Source organism: Nannospalax galili, unplaced genomic scaffold (assembly GCF_000622305.1).
Source record: "Nannospalax galili isolate Female #2095 unplaced genomic scaffold, S.galili_v1.0 scaffold202, whole genome shotgun sequence".
Classification (NCBI taxonomy): domain Eukaryota; kingdom Metazoa; phylum Chordata; class Mammalia; order Rodentia; family Spalacidae; genus Nannospalax; species Nannospalax galili.
Genome location: NW_008349000.1, coordinates 2,780,214 through 2,799,454, shown reverse-complemented (window position 1 = coordinate 2,799,454; position 19,241 = coordinate 2,780,214). Strand labels below are relative to the sequence as shown.

At 37.2% G+C, this 19,241-nt stretch overlaps 1 non-coding gene across 1 annotated transcript; it reads right to left on the bottom strand.

Moving 5' to 3' along the window:
• Positions 1-2,669: 2,669 nt before the first annotated feature.
• Positions 2,670-2,815, bottom strand: LOC115072546. The gene has a single exon (XR_003851592.1). It is a non-coding gene; the product is annotated as a small nucleolar RNA SNORA57 (small nucleolar RNA).
• Between the last annotated feature and the right edge of the window lie 16,426 nt (positions 2,816-19,241).

Genomic DNA, 19,241 nt, shown 5'->3' with positions numbered 1-19,241 from the left:
AACTCCCATCAACATTCTGCTATCATTCTTCAAAGAACTAGACATAACAATTCAAGAACTTACAGGGAAATACAAAAGATCTCAGATAGCAGCCTCGTGTAGCAAGAATACTCCTGGAGGTATCACAATATTTGACTTCAAATTATAGTACAGAGCTATAGTAACAGAGACAGACAGTGGCATAAAACAGACACATACGCTGATGAAAAGAGTAGAAGACCTGGAAATTAACTGACAAAGCAATGGCCACCTTTGACAAAGCTGTCAAAAACTTGCAGTACAGAAAAGATGCCCTATTCAGCAAGTGTTATCACAATACTTGTATATCTACTTAGAGAAGAATGAAATTAGATCTATATCATTTACCTCGTTCAAAAATACATTCAAAGCGGCTCAAAGACCTTAACATAAAGCCTGAAACTCTGCAACTGCTTAAGGGAAAATTAGTAATCAGGATTCTATGAGCATGTGTTAACCACAAGCTCAAAAAGAAACTGCTTTCAATTCTTGAGAATATTTCCAGAAGTGGAGATGTAGGGTTATATGTCAATTCTATTTTTAATATTTTGAAGAACAGCTGTCTGATTTTGCACAGTCCAATGTCATTGTATGATGTCACGAGGAATACAGGATTGCAGCCACCAATTGCTAATACAACTCCTTCCATTTCTGTTTTTACTACATATAATGTTTTGGATATTTGGGGTCTTTTACAGGACCACAAAAAGTTAGAAATTTTTCCTATTCATGAGAAAAGTGTCAGTGATTCCTTATTACCTGATCTTGGAGACTGTGCATTTGAGGAAGTAGTTAAATCATCCAGACTCTGTAGGTTTTCTTTAGTTAAGACATGTCTTCTAACTTAATCTAGTTTAGGATTAAATAAAAAAACTGTTGTTAGCAGCCATGTGCAGTCAGATCTTGATGTGACATCTAATTGGGCTGCAGGACTGCTTATGTTCCAAATGTGTGGAGTCTACTGGTTGAGTTCTACAATTGCATCCCAAACCAAGCAGGTCTCTCTGTACTTCCCAATCAAACAAGAATTTTGTTTGTGTTCTTGACTTGGGTAGTACCACAGACTGAGATCCAAGGTCGGGTGAAGTTTTGTGTCTGAGGCCCCAATGCTCATGACCAAGAGGCTGTACTTCACAGACAGATGTAGTGTTTGCTCCCGGCCTGAGCACTTGTGAAGAATATCATGCTTGGCAGGGAAGGTAGCTGGGGTCTGGACCCTAGACCTGTTGACCATGTCTCTTTCAGAGTGAAACTACAGGTTTCTCTGCTCAGGTTTCCTGGTCTGAAATTCAGAGCCATTGCGAACATTCACGGACTGATTACTAAGCTCCCTCTGATTCTGCTTTTTAATGGACTCTGGGTGACCTACCACTACAGATACCTTGGAATCCTTCCTCTAAGGAAAGATAGAAGTGGGTTTGATGCAAAGTGGCCTAGAGCATTGGGGCAGCTGCATGTCTACTAACAAATCTCCTCTTGTAGAACCCCTTGGCCTAGAGGAATACTCTCCGTCTATGCTGTTACAGTTTGGGGCAAAAATGAGGCCATCAAAGGGAAGTGTTCCTCCTGTCCTTCTAATGTAATTTTCTCAGATGTGTGTTTCAGGGGATGTCTCAGTATTGCTACTGATTTGTTGGATATTCATGAAAGCTCAGGTCCGTGAAGAATCACGAGTTGGATTTATGTAAGGGAGGTCAGCACCTTGGACTTATACCTTCCTAAGGCCTCTCTTCCTGCTCTGTTTACTTTCTTGTTGAGCCAGTAATAATTTCAAGTATTTCTATATCCGTCTCACAAAGCATGTATGTGCATGTGAACATAGATACATGCATACAAACTCAAACCTTTGCAAATAAATCTTTGGGGCTATTTCACGTGATTTTCTTCACTTTCCATCAAGGTTGCAGAAGTTCAAGATGATTGAAATAATCCTTTCTCAAAGAAACAGATATTTTTTAATCCAGTTGTGCTATCAGCCTTGCCACAGCTGGAGAGGTTTTCTGATCTACTATACACTGGTAGTTTATTCCTTGTCCTGGACATAGTGATGTTATTATCAATTTGTGTGTCTTTTTTTCCCACTAGTTTCTGTTACTGTTCATAGCTGATATAGTTCTGTGAAGAATGTTATTTGAAATTGGGGGGTAATTTGTTAATGCATAAATTACTTGTGGTAAAACTGTCAACTCATAAATGAGGGAGGTCTTGCCCTCTTCCGGTGTCTTCCTCAAGTTCTTTCTTCAGTGTTTTCAAGTTTCCACCTTAGCAGTCTCTCGATATTTTTGGAGCTATTGTGAATGGAGTTTGTATTCTGTTTTCTTTCTTAGAAAGTTCATTATTGGTGTATATAAAAGCTACTGATTGTTGGTTTTTTATTCTGTAACCTTGATGAAGTTGTCAGGTAAAAGAGTTTTCTAGTAGGGTCTTTAGGGTCTTTTTAGTACAGAATCATGTCATCTGTAAGTGTGAATAATTAGACTTTTCAAATTTGTATCATTCTACTTATTAATTTTTCCTTATTGCTCTGACAAGACTTCAAACACTATACTGAATAATAGTGAAGAGAGTGGGCAAAGTTATTTGTTTATGGATTTAGAGGAAAGTCAGTTTTTCTCTGTTTAATATTTTGATTTAGTTTTAGTTTTTTTAGACCCTGTCCTGGCATTTGAGGATAGAACCAGCAGACAGGAAGCCGCTGGCACTGAAGACTTGATGCTGGGAGGGCCGCAGCCCTTTCCCTCTGCCTCCACACAACAGGGAGCAGACTGCACATCTGGTCCCTGCCAAGAAAAGGAAGGTTCAATATATTGTTAAGAATATGTTTACAATATAAAGCCTTAATTATGTTGAGGTATGCTCATAATATTCTTGATTACTTGGAGATTCTATCATGAAAAAAATCCATGGCTATTTTATTTTGAAAATTTAAATTAAATTATCATTATTCCGTGTGTGTGTGATGTGTGTTTGTGAGTGCAGACGTGCATGTGTGGAGATCAGAGGACAATTCAGAAGCCAATCCTCTCCTTTTGCTGTGGGCTTTGAGACTTGAATTCAAGTTGTCAAGCTTGTGCAGCAAGTGCTTCTATTTCTGAAGCAATCTTGCTGTCGTACATTATTTATTTATTTATTTACTATTTATTATTTATTTTTGAGTCTAAGAATTTACTAATTTCCTCCACGATTTCTTTATGAACCAGTTGCCATTCATTTCTGTAAGAGTATAGTGGTAGGAAAGAAAGGGACAGGACAAGGAGAAAATACATGAAAACAAAACTGAAACAATTCAGCTATCGCAACAAAGCAACTGCTTTCTGAATTCTCTTATAATTGCAGCCTGCCAAGCAGAAGGGGTAGTCAGTAGCAGTGGAAGATTCTTCTGTTATGTCCTGTTCAAACTGCTTCTGAGCAGAGCAGTTGAGCACCCCTTCTTTTACCTTGTTCTAATCACCTTGGGGTGCATGTACAGAGTTACTTCTGGCCACATTTAGTTTCCAGCCTGTGGACCGCGTACTCTCACTTTCACTCCGGAGACTCTTGAAGCAGTAGACCTTTGGGTGGTTAATTCTCAGCATCTTAAGTGTGAGCTGTGGGGGAAGCAGGTGGAGGACAGATTTGTTCCTGGAGGAGCCATCTCTGCCTTCCCACTCTGTTTATTATAAATGCCTGAGGGGGCAAGGAAGCTGTAGGCAGTGTCCTCTGAATTTGAACTTTCCAGTTCTTAGTTCAGCAAATACAAAACCTGCCTGGCTTGCAATGTGAGTGGTTCATTGATGTTTGCCTCAGGACTATCAGCATTTGAGGTCATCACCAAAGAGGAAAGCAGGATGGAGTGACTGAGAATCAAGTCCTTCATCTCCCAACCCTCCCGCCACCTGAGCTCAGCCTTGTGCCTGCCTTCAGTCATTCCATCATCTCTCACTGCTATATGCAGAATCTCCCACATGCTGGCTATGGTGAGTTGACTCCCAGCTCCCTGACTTGTGATTGTTTCTAGTTTTAGGTTCTCAGGATAGCTCAGTTTTAGACAATATGTTCCCTCATGGAGGCAGCACTTGGTTCCACTGCTCAGAGACAAGGCAAGTGACAGAATGGGATTCCTCTCCACTGCTGATTCAGGAGTGATTACCTAGATCCTTCAACCGGATTGAAGGTTTTCAGAATCTAGTCCTGTCCTGCAGGTAGAACACCAGGGCCATCTTACCTTTTGAAAGACTTCCCGTTTCCCCTCCTACCAAGTGCCACACAGCTGGAGCTGCTCGACTTGCTCCCCCTGCTGGGTTATTCTGTTTCTGCATAAATTTCAGATGCCCTATCACCACTTTGTGATTTCCAGCTCTTCTGCTTTCTCTCTCTGTGGGGCAAAGTATATTTTTTGTTATCCTGACTTTTCACCTGTTCAACTTCACTCTACCATCTTACCATGGACCACTCTTCTGAGTTGAGTTTCTAAACCAAATTGAAATGGGTGTTTTTTTTCCTGGTTGTTTTCTGTGTTTTCGCTTGATGTGGAAAGGCAGAGGCCCACAAGCAGAACACTGCCTGCTCTGAAGATGAATCCACTTGTGAGGCTAGACCCCCTGTACAGTGCTCATCTGAAGAAGTACTTCTGAGTTGGTGCTGCATTCTGCTCTTACATTCATTAAAGAAGAAAGAAAATATTTATTAGTGATTTAACATATGGGGATTGAGGCACAATGCAATTGAAGCCATATTGGTTCCTTTATGTGAAAAGAAAAACTTGAATATATGTCCTTAATCTTTCTGAGCCTCACCGTGTTGATCTATCAAACAAGGTGTCTAGTTTGCAGTGTTAGCATACAGGCACAAATGACATATTTGCATTTCTACAATTCGTAATTATTTTTTCCCCTAAACTCTTAAGAGTATAAGGAGTGAATTTTTTTCTTAAGGTCAGGTACATGCATCATGCTGTAGCTCAGTAAATGAGTCTGCTAAATCTGAATCACCACCGCAATTTTACTACCCACTTTTTCTTACAGATTGTCTGTAAGCAGGAGGAGAATAATTAGTCTTTTTAATTCAAAAAAGTTAAAGGTAAAGATAAATGAGACATATTGATCACATATGACTACTAGATAATATAAATCAACTTTGTTTAGAGGATCAGCATGGAGTCAAGCTATTCAAAGTACCATAAATCTCCAATAAGAATCATTTGCATGGATATTGTTTTTTGAAAAGAACGTGATTGAGCCAGACATATTTTGGTCATTCTATGAATGTTGATAATATTTTCACAGTGTCCCCCAACAACCCAAATGTTGCATTTTTATACCTCTTCTTCCTGTGCTCTTAAAGCACATCTTTCCTACTTCTGTGCATTGACAGCTAAGGACTGCAAAGCTTCTGAAATTTTACCCTATTTACTAGCTAATAAAATCCACCCACCACATTTTCTTGGATATTTTTAGAAAATTCAAACTCTTAGACTTAAATGAAATCCAGTTTACTACTAAAAAGATTACACTATCCATATTACCAGCATCATCACATTATTTCCTAAGTTCCAGTTCTTACTGCAGACACAGAAAGAACCATATAATCATTAATTCTCATGTGTCACATTATAATAGAGGAAGGCCAAGCTGAAGAACCCAAATCTTTTTATAACGTATAATAAGCTGACCTGCTTTTTGATTCAGAGGGGGACATTATCTTTAACACACGGTGTAATAAGGTGCTAGTCCTTGGCTCTGAAGAGAGGCACTATCTCTTTGGCACTATTTTCCAAAGCAATTTGCCGTGTTTTCTCTAATGACATGATTAAGGACAAAATTCCTTCATAATGAGACATGATAAAACACAAGAGACTCTCAGAGTAACCTAAAGGTGGTGAACAGCAGGTTCAACTTTTTAATTTCATCCAAAGCTACAATAGTTATAAGATATAACTTGATGAGTTAACATATATGACAGAATACATGAAATCTGGTGGGGGAGGGCTATAGGCGATGTGGGTGAGGGAGGAGATCTAAATATGATTAAGATTTATTGTATGAAATGTGCAAAAACTCAATAAAATATACATTAAAAATAAAGGTAAAAATTAAGAAAAATGTGACCCATCAAAAAACATGTTTCCTGAGGTTGATGGCAACTGAAAATTATAAGTTTTCCCTTGAATTGTAAACATTTATCTACATTGCAAACAGCTTGCTTCACATTCTTCTTCCTTATCTCCCTTCTTTTGGAACTGAAGCAAATGAAATTTTTTGTCTTCCCTCTGAAAGCAGGGTAAATTTATCTTATTTAATTTTTCATCAGTATCAAACACCCCGTTATAATGATGAGACACTATTTCCCATGTTTCAAATGATCTTTGGGTAGTTTTCTCATAGTTTTGGCACCTTCTCATTATCTTTTGCTAACAGCCCCTTTATAATAGCATATCAGTTTTATTTCTAATCTATGATACAACTGTGAACCAGCATTTACAAATTCAACTATCTGTTCATGTCTTGTTTAATCCAATCCTAAATTTCAGGAAATTGCACATAGACAATGAAGAGAGTGAATGATATAAGCAGTTGCTATAGCAGGTGGAGATACCATTCTTTGGGGGGATCAGAATGCTCATAATTATAACTGGCACAGTGTAGCAAAGGCTGCTCAATGGCTCACTGGTAGGAATGGGTTAGGGGATGGGAGGTGGCGATGGCATTGTCTGAGGCTGGTGTTTGTCTTCCACGCATGATGCTTCTGAATAACTGGGAACAGCTGCAGAATAAACCCTGCTCTTGTTTATTATAAACCATTCACTTTTGGCATCAGCTATATGAATAGGCCCTCAAAGAAAGAATAGATGCCAGTTTGACAATAGAGAGACACCATTGGCCAAAGGAAAGAAAAAATTATGTATGGAACTTCAGTTACCAGAGTTGGATTGCATTATCACTTGAAAGTAAGGGAAAAAAAATGTCTGCTATTAATTTGAAATGTTTTGTTTTGCAGGATTAGCAACAGGAAATAAAAATAAAAGTAAAAATTATTGGATCTTCCAAAAAGGAGAGGTTTTTTCCAATATATTATGGACAAGGAATACATCTATTTCCTAATCATATTTCTATGCATCTACATCTGAACAATCCAGTTAATTCAGTGAAAATTATTTAACTTTTTTCGATGTTATATGCGTAATATATTATAATGAGTTGATATTCACTAGGAAATACATTTGGGGGAAATTATTTGAAAAGAAAAGCAAAAATTCCTTTCAAGCCCCACCCCTATAACTTCATATAATGTGTGTGTGTGTGTGTGTGTGTGTGTGTGTGTGTTAGAGGAAATGCAACTAAATTTACTTGAAGATGTGCATAATATGTATGTTAACTTTCTTTATGTTAATGTGACTTACAATTTTTCTTTTTAGAGCGTATATATTATGGTTCTGTTTTAATTGAAAGTCATGGCTGCTGTCTAGAAGGCACTAGACCAAGTGGATAAAATGACATTTGAAGTATAATATCCTCTATATCAATGGTGGTTTAGTAAAAATGTTTATTATTTATTATTTAATGTGTATGACTGTATTGCCTGCATGTAGGTAGGTGCCCCCATGTCAAGCAATGCCAATGCAGAAACCAGAAAATGCTGTCTAATCCACTGGAGCTGGAGCTATACATGGTTTTTAGCTGACATGTGGGTGTTGGGGATTGAACATAGGTCTTTGGAAGAACAGAATGTGTTCTTAAGTGCTGAGCCATGTGTCCAACCCTTGGGACCATGGTTGTTCTACTTTACAGACTGTGGCAAATTCCAACAGTCACTACAAACATAGAACACAAGAGGAAATTTCACTGAGGTCTTTCAAACCATTGCCAGACAAAAAAAGAAGTGTTTTCTGATTAGTACGAGGCATGAGGCCTTTTGAGTTGGCTGAGCAGTATTTATGTGGCAAAATCATTCTACAAGTTAGGCGCCCCCTTTTTTGTTCTGCTCTATCCACGGACATACATTGCCTGGTCCACATCATGCAGGTTCACGTGCTACACATACAAACTTATTTTTATATCTTCATGTAGGGTCAGAATATTTTCATAGCGAAAGTGTAAAATAGTAGCTAGATATTTAGGACCCCTGTTATAAGAAGTCGATGAGAATTAAGATAATTTTATTCATACTTGTACAACTTTAATAAGTTTGAAATTTAAGTATAAACAAATAGACTATCAGAATTAGCCAAAATTATTGAGAAATGAAACATAAATGCAGTTGTTTTATTTGCTCGGGACATGACTTACCTGTGAAGAAAATATAGAAGCAGAAGAGAAAACCTGACTATTTTTCATGTGTGAAGAAAATAGCTTAACTATAATGTCTCTTTTAAATTACAACAAAAATGCAAATTGCAAATACATATATATGTTTTCTGGCATCCAAAGTTGTATTTCAAAATGAAATTGCAGAAATAATACTATCCCACTGTGTAAAGGAAATGAGAAATTCAGAGACCGTTAAGGAGGATTGTGAATTCATAGGGCATTATCAATGAAGGTGACAATGCAGACATTTCCTAAGCCTGCACTGTTTTAAGGAACTTGGTTTATGTTGCAATTAGTTGGCAGGTTAAATCCGTAAGGCCAGAAGATACTTTTTCCTGCCAAAGTGTTTGAGACAATATATTTCCATATCACTTTTCCACTTTACTCATGGTTTTCCTTCAACAGTTAATTAAATTACAGAGAGCTACATTATGATGTCAGTTTACATTAAAGGCTCTCAACACAGGAATCAAAATAGCATGTAAGTCTTGCCTGGCTGGTACATAATAAAATCAGATCAGAACTCTCGGTTGGTACCATATAAGGGTGCAGGTTTAAATAAATAATCCTGCTCCTTTTCCTCCTTTTCCTCCTTCTCCTCCTCCTCCCTCTTCCTTGCTCCCTCTCTGACAGTGTCTACTTTTAGCACCAGCTGAGAGCTTGCTATGTGGACCAAATTGGCCTCAAGCTTACAGTGATCTTCCTGGCTCTGCCTCATGAATGCTGGGATTAAAGGCACGAGCTACCACATCTGGCTTACATATCCTTAGCCTCTCCACGACATGCAGCTCAGCTCAAATGATTGGATGGGAGAGGTAAGTGACACCCCCACCGACTCTTAAATGAGTGTGGGAAGAAAGTATGACTATAGCTTGGGCTGCCTCATCACACAAATAATGTATTCTTTATAGAGCTTTTCTGTTCTAATTTATGCCCCAAGTGAAGCCCTATTTGTCAGTTGTTGCTGTTAATATCTGTCAGGGTCATATGTACTAAGTCTTTTCCTGTACCTTGAAGTTCTAGTGCATTTCCTGCTTTTTCCTCTATCAGTGTCAGGGTGTCAGGTCTTATGTTGAGGTCCTTGATTCCTTTGGAATTGGGATCTGTGCAGGTTAAGAGACTTTCTACCTGCAGCTGTCCAGTTTGATTGGCACCATTTGTTGAACATGCTGTCTTTCTCCAAAGTGTATTTAGTTTCAAGACTATACAAAGAACTAAAACCAAACCAAAACAAAACAAAAAACATTACATTAGTAAAACAGGCAACTTCATTAAAAATTGGGACAAGGAATTAAACAGGATCAGAGAGTTCTCAAAATATGAAATGCAATGGCTCAGACATATTTTTAAAGGTGCTTAATGTCTTTGGGCATCAGCAAAATTCAGATTAATCTACTTTGAGATTTCTTGTTACCATATTCAGAATTGTTTGATCCCCCAAACAGAGCATAATAAATGTTGGCAAGGATGTGAGCAAAGGGGAACACTTATTCACTGTTGGTGTGGCCTCAACTATAGAAATCAGTGTGGAGGCTCCTCAAAAACCTAGAAATAGATCTTTTACAAGATCTGGCCATATCACTATTGAGCACATACCCAAACACTCTGTACCCTACTGCAGAGATACCTGCTCATCCACGCTCATTGCTGCTCTATTTACAATAGCCAGGAAATGGAAACAACCTAGATGTTGATTAACTGATGAAAGATTAATGAAAATATGGCACACAATGGAATAAAATTCAGTTGTCAAGAAAAATAAAATTATGAAACTCACAGAGAAATGGATGGAACTTGAAATAATCACCTTGAGTGAAAAACCCTAGATCTAGAAAGAGAAGCATCACACTTTTTCTCTCATACATGCAAGTTAGCTTTGAATCTTTAGGTATGTATGTTTCATTTGGGAATTCTGCAGAAGTTGTCATAGGTTGGTGAGGGCCTTCGTGGGAAAGAACATAGAATGCATTGATATAAAGTGGGGATGTGGAATAATGGACTAGGAAGAGTTAAATAGGATTGGGTTTGGGTGGAATGGGCAGAGGAGGAGGTATGTGGAGGGACAACTAACACTAAAGGCCTTTAGAAAAAGCCATATGGAAACCTACCACTACAGAAGTTTCTTAAAAATATATACATATACAGTATAAAAGAAATTGAATATAGTTATAGTGGGAGGACAATGCCCCTACCAAGCAACACAGGCTAACAAATAAAAAGCCCAGTGTTAAGAATGGACTCCTTGTTTTTGAGTTGTGGTCAAGGGTGCCACTGGCCCACAATCAATACTGGTTATTGCTATTGCTCTTGATTACCTGGCAGAACTCAAGAGTAAGTACTTATGGCTGAAGAAACAACATACATGAGTCATAGAACAAACAGGAAAAGTAAAGTTGGTACTGTACTGACCTCGAAGTTTTGTCACTACCAGCTAACTTTCATAATGCTGGAGGGTTCTTTGCATGCATTCAGAAGAGAAAAGTAATTAGTGAACTTATCCACCTGTGAACCCTGTGTTCCACAATTGGTCTGGCAAGGTATGGCCATTGGTGATATAGTAGAACAGATGTTATGGTAGTAACCAATTATTTTCTGATTGGAATTAAATCCTGCTTCATAAGAGGGACCCCATAACTAGCAGTGTAACCATGGCCAAGAATCTGATACTAGACAAGTAGCAACCCATAGGGGTGAACCTACTACATTTATTGTGTCCAATGAACATAGTAGTAAACCAAGTCCTTATAACTTACTGTTACACCCACAGATTAATTCATCTCTCAACTTTCAACACAGAAGTTTCTTGCAGTAGACAGCAACAAACACAGAGACTCACAATTGCTCAACCTGCAGAGAATGGATATTGTGGAGTCTTAGCGCTAAATGGGATATCTACACCATACTATCTTTTAATAAGGCTCAGGGATCATTACAGAAGAAGGGGAGGGAAGATTGTAAGAGCCAGTATTGGGAGATGAATACAGGAAAATGTATTCTCCAGATACAATAGTTCAGTTTCATACACGAACCCAAACAACTTGTGACAACATTCAGAAGATCTTTGTAAACCTAATTCAGACACAATCCCAGTATTGATGGAGGAGGTAGGCAAGAAATCGCATGCCTAAATGAGGAACTTTGGGCAACTGATGGCTGCTGAGAGAGAAACAGTTCATTTTAAGGGCATAATTCTGGGTAGGTTTCCAGGCTCCAGGAAATAGACACTCACCCAAGATCATCTGGGAAACATGTAGCCTGAACATTAGTTATTCCTCCAAAAAGTGTAAGTTATCCAGGGGCTAGACAGGAGAACTCTGGGAAGAGGGGCGGGGCCTACTACTAGGAGTTAGTGCAGTGGAGAGTTAGCTTTGCAGCAAGATTGGAACAGGAAAAAGGAAGTGTGTGCAGCTGCCGGAGGTGTCCTGTAGTGGAAGGGACATGGGACTTTACAGACCTGGGTTGAGACCACTAGCTAAAGGAGACTGGGCAGAGTGTGGATGCGTGGTTTTTTCTTAAATCATCTCATCCCTCCCTACCATAAAAAACCATGCAAAACACTAGCTAAAAAGGTCTTATATTAGTCTGAGCCTTGGGGCCTGAGAAGGCAAGTGTGGAGCCTCCCAAGAAGTGAAAAGGGAAGAAAATTTAGTGTGACAAAACACAAATTGGATTTATTGGTCTTTGTTCAAAAAAGAAGAAAAGAAACAGTAAACCACATGAATTGGGGGATGGTACTAAGGTCAGGGTGGAGATGAGGGAGGGGATCTAAATATGATTACAATACAGTATATTAAATTCTCAAAGAATCAAATGTATTTTAAAAATGTGTATTGATTGACCCAAGCACATGTTTTAAACCTTTCAAACTTTCTCTTATAAAAAAATATTTTATTTTACATGTATGAATGTATTTCCTGCATGTTTGTAAGTGAACCCTTGTCATGCAGTGCCCATGGACATCAGAAGAAGGTGTCAGATATCCTGGAACTGGAGTTAAGGATGGTTGTTAGTTGCCATGTGGGTTCTGGGAATCAAACACTGATCCTCTGCAAGGTCAGTCAGTGCTCTTAACCACTGAGCCATCTCTACAGCCCCAACCTTTCAAACTTTCTGATGAAAGTAATTTTAAGTGTATTCACTACTTTGGTCATAATTATTAGAATTCAAAATACTACCAGAACATTTTATGTAGATTTTAAAGGTAATGATAGCCAATTATGAAAAGCTTCACCTCTAAATGAGACTATTTAATATTTCAGATGAGATTCATAAGTGTCCTTGTGTGAACAGCTATGTTGAACATTATTAATAAATACAACCTGCAAACAGTAATGTGTATAAATTGGTGAGTTTAGACACATACAAATACCCATAATACCATCATCAGCACATTGAAGCTGCAGACATAACAAATGTTTGCCAATGTTTTCTTCCATGCTGTGTGTGTGTGTGTGTGTGTGTGTGGTATGTGTGTGCATGTGTATCTGTGTGTCTGTGGTGTGTGTGTGTTTGTGCGGTGTGTGTATGTTTAAAACGCAGGAAATGAAAGTATGCACTATCATCTTGTTAACTATAATGACAATGGTACACAGTTGTTCTGATCTCCAGGACACAGTGATCATTTAATGTAACTAAAACTGCCTGACTGTGATAATCTCAATAACTGAATTGAAAGATATTAGATAATTGGTAAAGCACTCATATGTGTGTCTGTGTGGTGATTTTAGAGTTGGCTTGAATGGGGTCAGCAAACGGAAGCAGGAAAACCTTCCCTGAATGTGCACAGCACCATCCCTTAGGCTGTGGGCAAGAAGGCACAAAAGTAAAATAGGATACCTGGAGGCACACAGGTTCCATTCTTGAACAGGTGCATTTTCTGCTGTCACCATTGAACAGAGAAATCAGACTCTGGTTCTTTATTCTTTGAACACAGACTTGCATCAGCTTTCTTGTAATATAACAAGATTAAACAAATAAAAATAAAACCAAAAGAAAATCTCTCTATACACTTTATCACTACAGTGACAGAGTTCAAGATAACAATAGTGGGCTACCGATAAAGAGTTCAAGTCTCAGTATGAAGGGATGGTCCTAAGGAAACCCAATGTCAGTAAAGAAGACAGAAGCAAAGGCCCTACAGGAATTTCAAACCTTTGAAAACTACAGAAGAAAATGAAAATTATTCACAGCCCACATATTGGCAGGATTCACATGAAACCTCATATTAAAGATGTATTTAGCCAAGACCCTCTCGCATGAAACAACTTGGATAGTTTTCATCAACAATAAAATTATCGACATGATAAAAGATGAGGTACAACAGTAAACCAACAGGAACAGCTGAGGTTCTGAAGTGCATGTAATTTCACCAAAAAATGTTGAGCAAAAATTGAGGCATTCAAAGTTGAAGAATTTAAAAGAACACTAACCAAAGATTAACTGCTCTCATAGTAAAACTAGACAACACACCAAGCATGTACTACTGGAAACTAAGAAACAAGAATAGTAAAAAACACAGATTTGATTCATTACATAGAAAACACGTGAACTCGAAAAACAGTGAAGCAAATAAAGATATCAATAGGTTGGATTGAGCCAAGCAAAAATTGGTTACGTTGAAAATATATCAATAAAATTTACCAACTGAAATGAATCAGACAGCATGTTTTAAAGCAATAATGGTCAGGAGACTGAAAAATAAAGCAGAAAAATATCACACACACACACACTCACACTCACACACACACACACACACACGTGTGTGTGCACATACCCAATTAAAAATAAAACTTTCTGAAAAATCAAGCAAGGCAGAAAAGGTGGAAAATAAAAGATACAGGAAAATAAAAGATAACATTTTAAGCTGGGCATGGTGGCACACGCCTTTAATCCCAGCACTTGGGAGGCAGAGGCAGGCAGATCTCTGTGAGTTCAAGGCCAGCCTGGTCTACAGAGCGAGTTCCAGGCAGCTGGAGCTACAGGGAGACCCTGTCTCAAAAACACCAAAAAATAAGTAAATAAATAATTAAAAGATAACATTTTACACAATGGTGGAATCCTAATTACATTGTGTGTGTGTGTGTGTGCGTGTGTGTGTGTGTGTGTGTGTGTGTATGATTTTCAGAATATGTTGTAAAGATGTAAGTGTATACCTAGTTAACATTAACTAAAAAAAATACCAGGAACCACTATGCTAATTTCAAATGAAATTGGTGTCAGAACAATCATTGTGCAGAAAAACTAGGGTTGTTAATCGTGATATGGTAGTTAATTTTCAGAACTGCATAATACCAAATGTATATTGAATTAAAAGCAGAGTATCAGGGCTGGAGACATTGTTCAGCTGTTAATGGCACTGGCTCCTCTTGGAGCAGACCCAGGTTCAGTTCATAGCACACACAGGGCAGTTAAGAGCCATCTTCAACTCGAGTTCCATAGGATTCAGTGACCTCTTCTGGCCTCTATGGACATTATATGTACCTAAAACACTGTATAAATAAAATAAGAATAAATAAATGAATAAATAAATGGTAAAAAAATAGAATATCAAATACATGCAAAGACATAGATGAAAGAAAATATAACTGACAATTTTGGAATGCTTTACAAACAACAACAAAAATATAATACACATTCTTCAGAAGGTATGGAACTTTAAAAGATATCACATTATGACCATAATATGCATTTTAATAAAGTTAAAAGAATAGAATATCTGGGATGGAGAAATGGCTCAGTGGTTAAGAGCACTAGTTGTTCTTACTGAAAACCTAGATTCAGTTCCCGGCACCCACATGATGGCTAACAGATGTCTGTAACTCCAGTTCTAGGGGATCTGATGCCCACAGCATGACAGGAGTGCACTTACATACATGCAAGCAATACACTCACAATTAAAATAAAAATAATAAGTAAAATATATTTAGAAAAGACTATAAATACCACAAGGCACAGTCTCAAACTACAATCGAATTACTATAGAAGTGAACCACAGACAATAAGCTAGAAAGGCCAAAATGAATCAAGCTCTCCCTGTCACCCAAAATAAGGGAAATGTGATTTAAAAATAAGCTGTAAGAATTAAGAGAAATGTTAGGTAAATAAATGAAATGTGGGGGACGAATAGGACTGAAAAGGGTTATTAGGTGAAAACTAGTGAACTCTTAATAAAACGAAAAATCTGCATATCAATATATCATTTATAAATAAGGAACCTGTGTGATTTATTTGCGGAACTCTATGTCCTTTACAAGTTTTTGTACATCTAACAGTTCTAAAAGGTAAAGTTTAACTAAAACCTTCAAAAATCATTTTTAAATGGACAGTGTGACATGAGGAGAATTCTTGTAATATCTGAGGCACTTTCATATGTTTTGATTTTTCTAAACTATATATCACACTGAGTAATGGCAAATGGCTTACTTATCTGGCACAACAAACATTTATTTTTTGATTTATATATTTTATGTACTTTTGACAATAATGACAATAAGTGTATTTATTTTATGTTCCAATTGTGTTTTGACATATATTAAACTAATCCAAAAGAACTTTAACACATTTCTTAATTAGTCAGACTAGTGATGCTTTGTTAGAATAAATCTTGCTAAACTAAGAAACTGATTCACTCCTCTGTTTCATTTCCTTAAATTCACAAATTTCAAAGGCAATATATAGAAAATGAACTACATCAAAAATTAGAATCACTCTGAACATGTCTTTCTGGAATTGTTTCACTGCATTTTGAAAGACAAAAATTTTAGAATTATTTGTTAACATTATTTGAGAAATCATATGTTTATGGAACTTGAGTAGAATGCTTTGATATCTCTGATGGGGACTATTTCCTACTAATAATGCTTTCTATTAAGATTATAATAATTCATAACAGATATCAAAATTCTTGACCTCCTCATCTCTCCCTTATGTTTTGTTTTGTTTATTTATTTATTTTTTTGAAACAGGGTCTCATGCAGCCCAGTTTAGCTTTTAATTCTCTGTTTCTCCTCCTGCTTCTCCTTCCCTGGAGCCAGCATCATAGGTTTCTGTCACCATGCTCAGATTCCTTTATGTAATTCCAGTAAAACTTGCTATGAAATTATTCAAATTTATATTTAATAATAGTGAATTTTAAAAGATTATTATTTCATTATTTTATTATTATTATTGTGTGTATGTGATATGTGTACACTCATGCTGAGGTCAGAAGACAGTTTTGGGGAGTTGGTTTTCTCTTTTCTCTATGGAGTTCAGAAATCAAACTTGTCCTTACCTGCTGAACCATCTTCCAGATCTTAATTCTGAATTTCTGATGATGAAAAGAAATCTTAAGAAACAAGTCAATAGGTCGAGTAAGATGACTCAGACTCCATGAGTAGGCACTTTCCACCAAGCCTGATGAACTGAGTTTAATCCCTGAGACTCACATGGTGGAAGGAGAGAACCAATTTCCACAAATCATCCTCTGAGGGCCACAGGTGTTTCATAGCATGTACATACGAAGAAAGAAAGAAAAAGAAGCAGAAAGAAGCCAGATATGGTAAGAAGAGCACGTTATTATAACATATTTCTTCTTCTTCTAGCCTTGAACATATATGATTATGATTATCACTGTCTGCCAGACTGGAAAGAAATTTCCTATTTTCTTTCTAGTTCTTTTACACAACTTTTATGGTTATTGTAAGAACAGATTCCCTTTTATCGAGACCCTGTAGAATTAAAAATACTTTATCAGAGCCAGTCACTGATACATACTCACTTTTCACTAAACGTCCGTTTATTTACTTAGATCTTTTTGAGACAGGGTCTCTCTGTAGCCTCAGCTGGCCTGGAACTCTCTATGTAGACCAGGCTGGCCTTGAACTCACATAGATCCACCTGCTTCTGCTTCCCAAGTGCTGGGATTAAAGGTGTGTGCCACTGTACACAGCTACATCTGTTTATTTTTTAAGAAAGTCATTGTATTATTTTACACATTTCATTATACTTCTGTGCATCACTATTAATTCACAAGTTATTGAAAGTTTGAAATATTTAATATATCTCCTAGGCCCCCAAATATTGTTTATAAAATTTAAAGAAATTATTCACAGAATAAATTTGAATTAAAGAATAAATCTAAATCTAAGGGTGCTGGTAACTTACAGTGTCAGACTGCCCTAAGCTGGTAAAGCATTAACTAATACAGAATATGTTTTCCACTACTATGATATTGTCATGTATTGTTAAATCTCTCTAGCATGTACCAGTAGAAAGCATTCTCATATCAGTGGTCAACATTTATTTTTCACTGGTTACTCCAGGTGGATGAGGGCAACTTTTGTGAATTAATAAGAACAGTGGTCATTAATATAATTTAGATTTAGGAACAAAATCACTTCCTTGAAATTGTGCTATATGAACCAACTGAACCATATGGTGACTATGTATTTGGGGAAACAAGGGGCAGATAATTTTATTTTTTTTGATAGGGCCCGAATATTTAGAACACCTAAATCTGGTCCATAATTAACTCCTGAAATTAACATTATTCTTGAAATCTCTAGCACCCTGTAGAAAACTTCAAACTACCCAGGAAAGAACAAATGCCTTCTGTAGATGTGTCTCTAGCAGAAGAAAGAACGCAATTGGCAAATAAACAACATCTATATTTTTTTCAGAATTGTGCTTCTGCTTTACTCTGTCACCAGAACCATCATATCAATCACCATGTTTGGTGATCCATTGAAGGACCGTATATGCATGCAATTATTGCTCACATGACCACCCTAATCCTAATTATACTTATCTTTGGAATAAATACTAAGTAAAGCACTTGGTTTTATAAAGTAGCCTTAGAGTGAAATTGTAGTTGTCAAAGTCTTCTCATCCTCCTGAAAGTCAATGTTTTGTGTCATGACTGTGGATGTAGTTTCTCTCTTAGAACAAGTCTTTCAGTTGAAGCAAAAAGGGTTTCTTTATTATCACAGAACAGCACACAGCATGGACGCCACACCACATCACTTACTCTTGACAAGTCCCACAGTAGCAGTTCAGAGAAGCCCATCCTCTGAACACTGAGCTAGGAGTCTGCTGTTTCCAGGAAAAGAAGAAGCAAATATTTTTCCAAAGGAAGCAGCACTTCCTTCCTCAAAGTTGCTTGCTTCAAGCAAAACCTCGAGAAATGGCATCTTCAAAAGTTAACGAACTGTACTTTTGTCTTACAGAGGAAGAATGTTCAGAGATCTCATTATTCATGAAGGATTACTTCTTCTGACAAGCCACATCTTATACTTTGGGTCTGACTCCATTCACTCTGTCCCATATACTACACAATTAAGCCTTTTTATTTTTCCATAGGAAGACAATTGGTCAGATAAAGCAAGACTTTGGCATCAGCCTCAGGCGTGCTCCCAAGCTGTTAGACTCACCCAATAAGTGAGCGGTCCGGACTTATTTTAGAGAACTGATGCAGTGGATCATGAGGCTGTTATCATTAGCACTAGGTGGAAAAGATTATTTTGGATTCAAAGTCTTTAGTGCCACTGCCAGCGACTTAAAAAAAAAAAAAATATCTGGTGCAAACAACATTCTTCAACTGCCGAGGTTTCAGGTTATACTCCTTTCTGATTGTGGTAAACCAATTGACTCAGGACTGATTTTTCTATGAAATCCACTCATCTTTGTGGTGTGATATAACTTAATTATAGACATGGCATGGATTGGTTTTTAGGTCCCACTAATACTTAGTGGAGAGAGATTTTAGAATTGTGTATACGATGGACTTGAATCTTGGAGCTCCTGTTTGATATATCATGTGATATTATATATGATGAAGTGATTAGGCCTGACAGTTGTTTTTTCAGCTCAGCAATTGTGATATTGATAAAACAAGAAGGTGTAGTTTATGTAACATACACTATAGTTCTTAAGTGTATGCTGTGTATTAGCTGCATGAAT